This window comes from Amaranthus tricolor, chromosome 12 (assembly GCF_026212465.1).
Source record: "Amaranthus tricolor cultivar Red isolate AtriRed21 chromosome 12, ASM2621246v1, whole genome shotgun sequence".
NCBI classification, from domain to species: Eukaryota; Viridiplantae; Streptophyta; class Magnoliopsida; order Caryophyllales; family Amaranthaceae; genus Amaranthus; species Amaranthus tricolor.
The window spans coordinates 3,284,001-3,290,000 of NC_080058.1; positions in this window are offsets into that span (position 1 = coordinate 3,284,001).

Genomic DNA, 6,000 nt, shown 5'->3' on the forward strand with positions numbered 1-6,000 from the left:
AACTAAAGCTTTAAAAGTGAATAAATCATCACATGAATTTTCAAGACACTTATTTTCTGTCAAATTGAGTAACATTCAATTATACTTATGAAAGATACTATTAGTTATAATCGATTATAGTACTGAAAAACAAAGTTTATTGTACAAAATACAAAATCCATGTTACAAAATACAAAAAAAGTCCATGCAGACTTTCACACATAATATTTAAGTTACATACCTATAGCATTTTAAAAACAAATAACATGCAAAAATAGAAATCTTAACTTTACTAATATACATATAAGTATCTCAGGTAATGATTTTTCCTTGAACAAAAGAGGAAATTAAACTGAATAACATTAACAACTATTGACAACAAAACAAATCTCTAGTGTCATGTCCCCCTTGTTTTATAGATTTCCTCATAGGTATTGATGTTAGTCCTTGATACATGAGCATTTGAATAGAAAAAGTTGTGGCAATAGAATTACAAGATATATAGGTATCTTCTTCAATCATATTGCTACACTATCTAATTACCTTAACATAAGGACTTTTCATCTTTCACTAAAAGCAATGAATTAAATTGTGAAAAAAGCCAAAGGTGGGAATTTAGGATACATGTTTCTCTAGCAAGAAGTACACAATGTTACTAACTTACTTTTACCCTGAAACAGCACCTAACAAAAGTTCTTCAACTCCCTCATCACTCAAAAGTATGTTAGTCATGACATATAATCATCTAGTAACATGCCTCAGTCCACTCATTAACAAATACTATAGATCATCCATCATAAAAAGATCTGATTCATCCAGAAAACTACTTTATAAGCCCCAACTCTCAGTAAGCAATATACAAATTCTGTAATCTCTAATAAGACTTTCACTTAAGCTACACATTTAACCTTGCAATTGCATCTGCGCAAGAGAAATATCAACATATTCATAAGAAGTTCACAAGCAATTTGCAAGCAACAATGCAAATAAAAAAAAAAAAAAAAAAAAAAAAACATTACAATTGAGCTAATTCGCGAAAAACCCAAAAATCGAACCAAACAGAAAACGAGAAAACATTTAGTTCAGTCTACTAACAAAAACTTACAAATAATGAAGAAAATGAGCAAATGAGCGAATACTTACAAATAACGAAGAAAATGAGCAAATGAGCGAATACTTACAAACAACGAAGGCAATACTTACGAACAACAAATATTGAGCAATATGGAAAAGGAAAAATAAAAAGCGATAGAACAAAGGAATTTGCCTGAAACAATGAAGAAGGTCGGAGATGAAGCTATCCTGTCACAGCAGAGGGAGAATGATGAAAATTGGGGAAGGGAGTATTGCGTTTTCACAAATTTTTCAGTTTTTTAAGGGGTTGGGCGGCAGAGAGATATGAGTGAGTGACTAGTGAGCTTTTTTTTAGCTTAAAAAGTACTTTTTCCACGATACTCGCTATATTTTTTATTTTTGACAATTTCATATTACTTGCTATATTTCTATTTTTAATAATAAAACAATCATTTAAAATTCTACCACTCCTATTTTTATCATACTCTATACCTCTTTAACTTTTATACCTATCATTATTTAATCTTTATCTATTCCCAATTAAAATTAATATTCCCTCCATATTTGTTATTCTCATTAAAAACTCACCTAAGCTCCCATCAAACCCACCATCCCAATTAATTATTTCCTCCATTTAAACATACTATTTCAATTAATTATTTCTCCCATTTAAATCAACCTTCCCAACTTCCTCATATTAATAGTGGGATTGATATCCACCGTTGGATTTTATTGTGAGAATGATCTAACCGTTGATTCTTCCTATATAAATTAATCCCACACCCCTATCCTAACCCTAATCACACTTCGCGTCTATTCTTCTTCCCGTCTCTCTTTCTCTCATCCTCTCTTTCTCTAACAAATCTCAGAAAACTCTTTGGCTTTGTTTGTGATTTCATTTCTTTAGCTTTGTTTTTGATTTCATTTCTTTGGTTTCTTTCACTATATTTGACGAAAAGAGGGATTACATCTGCTTTTGTTTCTGATCTTTGGTTTTGTATTTGGTTAAGCTTTAGATTTGAGTTTTTCGAAATTTCTCCTGTTTTTCTGATATATTCTTTATACTCTTTACTTTGATCTATTTCGGTTTAACAATGATCTATTTCACTTAAATCATCATTTGGTATGCTTTGATCCGAAAGTCATGATCTGGTTTTAGTATTTTACCAGATATGTTTTCATTAATGATATTCTTGCATGTTGTTTTTATGTTGATATTCTTTAACTTCGATTTGTTTTTGTTTTATTTCATGTTTATTTTAATATGATTATAATTTTATATGTCATTTTTTTGATTATGTTTTTGAGCTGTTTTTAAATCGAAAATCAGGATCTGGTTTTAATCCTTACTAAATCTGGTTTCATTTACGATTTTGAATATGTTATTTTGTTTTATCAGATTACGATTTTGATCTGTTTTTGTTTTATCAGACTACTATTTTGATTATGTTAGTATTATGTTTATGTTTTTGAGCTGTTTTTAATCCGAAAATCATGATCTAGTTTTAGTACTTGATCAGATCTGTTTTCATTAATGATACTCTTGCATGCTGTTCTTATTTTGATTTTTTTAAACTTTGATCTGCTCTGTTTTTGTTTTATTTCATGTTTATTTTAAGATGATTATGATTTTGATTATGTTATTTTTTTGATTATGTTTTTGAGTTGTTTTTAATCCGAAAATCAGGATCTGGTTTTAGTCCTTTACCAGATCTGGTTTCATTTATGATATTGTTGCATGTTGTTCTTATTTTGAATTTTTAAAACTTGAATTTGCTCTGTTTTTGTTATATTTCATGTTTATTTTAATATGATTATGATTTTGATCATGTTATTTTTTTGATTATGTTTTTGAGCTAATTTTAATCCGAAAATCATGATCTGGTTTTAGTCCTTTATCAGATCTGGTTTCATTTATGATATTGTTGCATGTTGTTTTCATTTAGGATAATCTTGCATGTTGTTTTTTTTTTTTTTCATTTATCTCATTTTTATGTTGATCTGATTATGATTTTGATTTATCTTATGTATTTTGAATATCTCTTTTATTGGTTTTTAATCCGAAAATTAATATATCTAATTTTAGCCCTTTACCTGTTATGTTTTAATTAATGTGGAACCTAAGCCAAAGCAGCCACGCAAGACGACAGTCCATGGTCTTAACTCATGAGCATTCTAACTTTTATTTAATTATTATTGATGATGTTTATACTTATCGTAAATGTTGTGTTGTTGGCTTTTTCAATGATGATTGTTATTTGCTTGATGAAATGTGTACATAGTAGTGTGTTTTATTGCCACCTTAGATTACTTGACACGAACAAGAGATATTAACACATGTATAACTTGCGATCTGATGTTGTTTCATCGCCACACCAATTTCTTGGTATAAGGCTGAAACTTAATAAAGTTACTTATTTCGCAATGTTTAATGTGTTTTGTCTCATTGTCGTTTCAAGCACTAAGATGAGGCTGAAATACCTACATTTGCACTATTTCAAATGATGTTATTCATTAAATCTGAGAGTTAAATAAACGTACACAAGTGAAAATTGGAATGATGAATGGTGTTTAACTTACTTAGTTTTTTTGTGTGAAATAACTACCTCAATGACTAAATGGAGAGGTGTGCATAAGTTTATAGTTACAAAATGTTGTCATAAATATTCTTTCCTTTACAAAATGTTGAACTATGTCTACATAATACTGTAATGATTTACAAAATGTCTACTTAATTAAAGTTAGACAACCCTTGTGTTCCAAAAATGTAAGGGTTTTAATCAATGTCTACATATTGATAATTAATTTCAATCATCTTGCGAAAGATCATTGAGATTAATTACACCATGAGATAAAAAATGACGTGCTGCATCTATTAGTTCTTGCGGAATTTCTAATTGCCTGGGCAACATACCCAACCTGTCCAGTCTTTGTTTTTCAATGTGTGGATTCTTGTAGTTATTTCCGCCTTTAGCTTTCAACACCTCTATCATGCATAGTTGATATTGTATCCACGTGTAGTTCAAAAGCTTTGGTTCAAAAGTGTTGTACGCATCATTGACTGCCTTGATCAAATCATTGAGGTCTTTGGGGAATGACTTGAATTGAATTGATTGTAGAGCACTAAACAATCCCAAGTCTAAGATGTTCATATCTAGACTAGAGGCTGGTTGACAAACTAGTCTAATGTTAAATCCATCTTTCTTGGCTTCTTCATTGAATGCTTTATCATTTATTAAAATATGTGGCTTGGTGTTATCTTGTTGAATCCAAATATCTTTTATCCCATTTGCTGGCCATTTTGATCTTATTGCTGGTAGGACTTCATTGATTAGTTTGTCTCGAAGAACATCACGTGTAACTCTTGTTATTGCTCTTAACTGTGCTGTACCTGCTGGTTTGATTTCTGACCTCCTCATTGCATAATAAGTCTCTATAAACGGAAAAATTCCTATTTTTCCATCCCACAACACTTCACCAGACGAATTAATTTGAGGTCTTGCAACAGCTGCTATAAACATCACTTTGCCTATGAAATTTTTGTTTTGCACACACCTGTATGGTTCCTCCTCTTCCCAAGGGAATTAATACTACCTCTGTGTTTCTCTACTCATGTAGAACCATTTTTCATCTATGTGCACGACATTATACATAAGTCCGAATTTTGGTATGTTATCTATACTAGATGGTATTATTTGGGATAGAATGAAGTTGATTCTTCTCATTTTGTGGTCATGAGAAAGTTTTGGTTTAATTGAATTTGTATGTGCTCTAATATTACCGGATTTCATCATTTTATAAACTTGTGAATGCCCAATGCCTAATGTAGTTGCCATTGCTTTAATTGTGGTCCTCTTTTCAATTGGAACAACATTAAGTAGAGTGATGTCAAAGACTCTTGGTTTCCTACCAACTCTTCCCCTTTTTTACTATTAACATCAATTACAATACCATTTTGCATTGATGTTTTGGCTGATTCCCACAACCTTGATATGTAATTGTTTTAATTGTACCCCGTGGCAAACGTCTATCTGGTTCTTTAGACAAACTAGTTAACTGTTGTACAATTAACTTTCTGGTCTAAACTGGCAGTTCCCTCTTACGACCCACTGGTTGCTGTCTTGATGTTTGCTGTTGGTTCAGTTCAGTTTCTGTTTCCTCTTGTGTTAATGTTTGACTATGGCTTATGGGTTCCTCTAAAGTCAAACTGACATCTATGTTTTCATAATTTTCACTTGTGTACTCATCATAAATGTCATATTCAGAATCTATATTAAGATTTTCAAAGTAAGAAATAAATACCTCAATATTAGGATTAATGAATTCCTCTTCTTGAACTTGAACCTCAACCATTTGCTATTTTTGATTGCTTGTTGTTGGTTTTGTAGAATTGATGAAAGAAATAGGATTGGATCCAAATTCTTATGGACAATTTAAAAGGAAAGGAGAGCAAATGAAGGAATTGAATTGAAGAAGTGTTGAAATTTTATACACAGTTTGATCTATTTATAGACAAATCAACTGTGTTGAAAATTTAATGTTGACTTTTGTGTAAAAATTTGTACTTTTGGTGAAATTTGTAATATTGGAGGGAATATCTAATATTTGGGTGGGAAAATCTTTTTTTGGGGGAAATGAATCTGAAATCTTTTGTAATCTGAAATTATGTTTTTAATCTAACCTATTTTTTCTTTTTCTTTTTAAATTAACAACAATAAAATATTATACCATATAATGTGAACAGTAAGCTACATTGTAGGTCATCACTTTTCTTAATTTAATAAGACCTCATGCCCATCAGGCCACCACCTAATCACTATTCATGGTGGATATAGCTTTTCATATTCATACTTTATGAAAAAAATTTTAGAAATTTTCTCCCTTTTAATTATATTCAAATTCATATAATTAATGTCACTACAACTTTCATAATCTTTGCTTCATTTT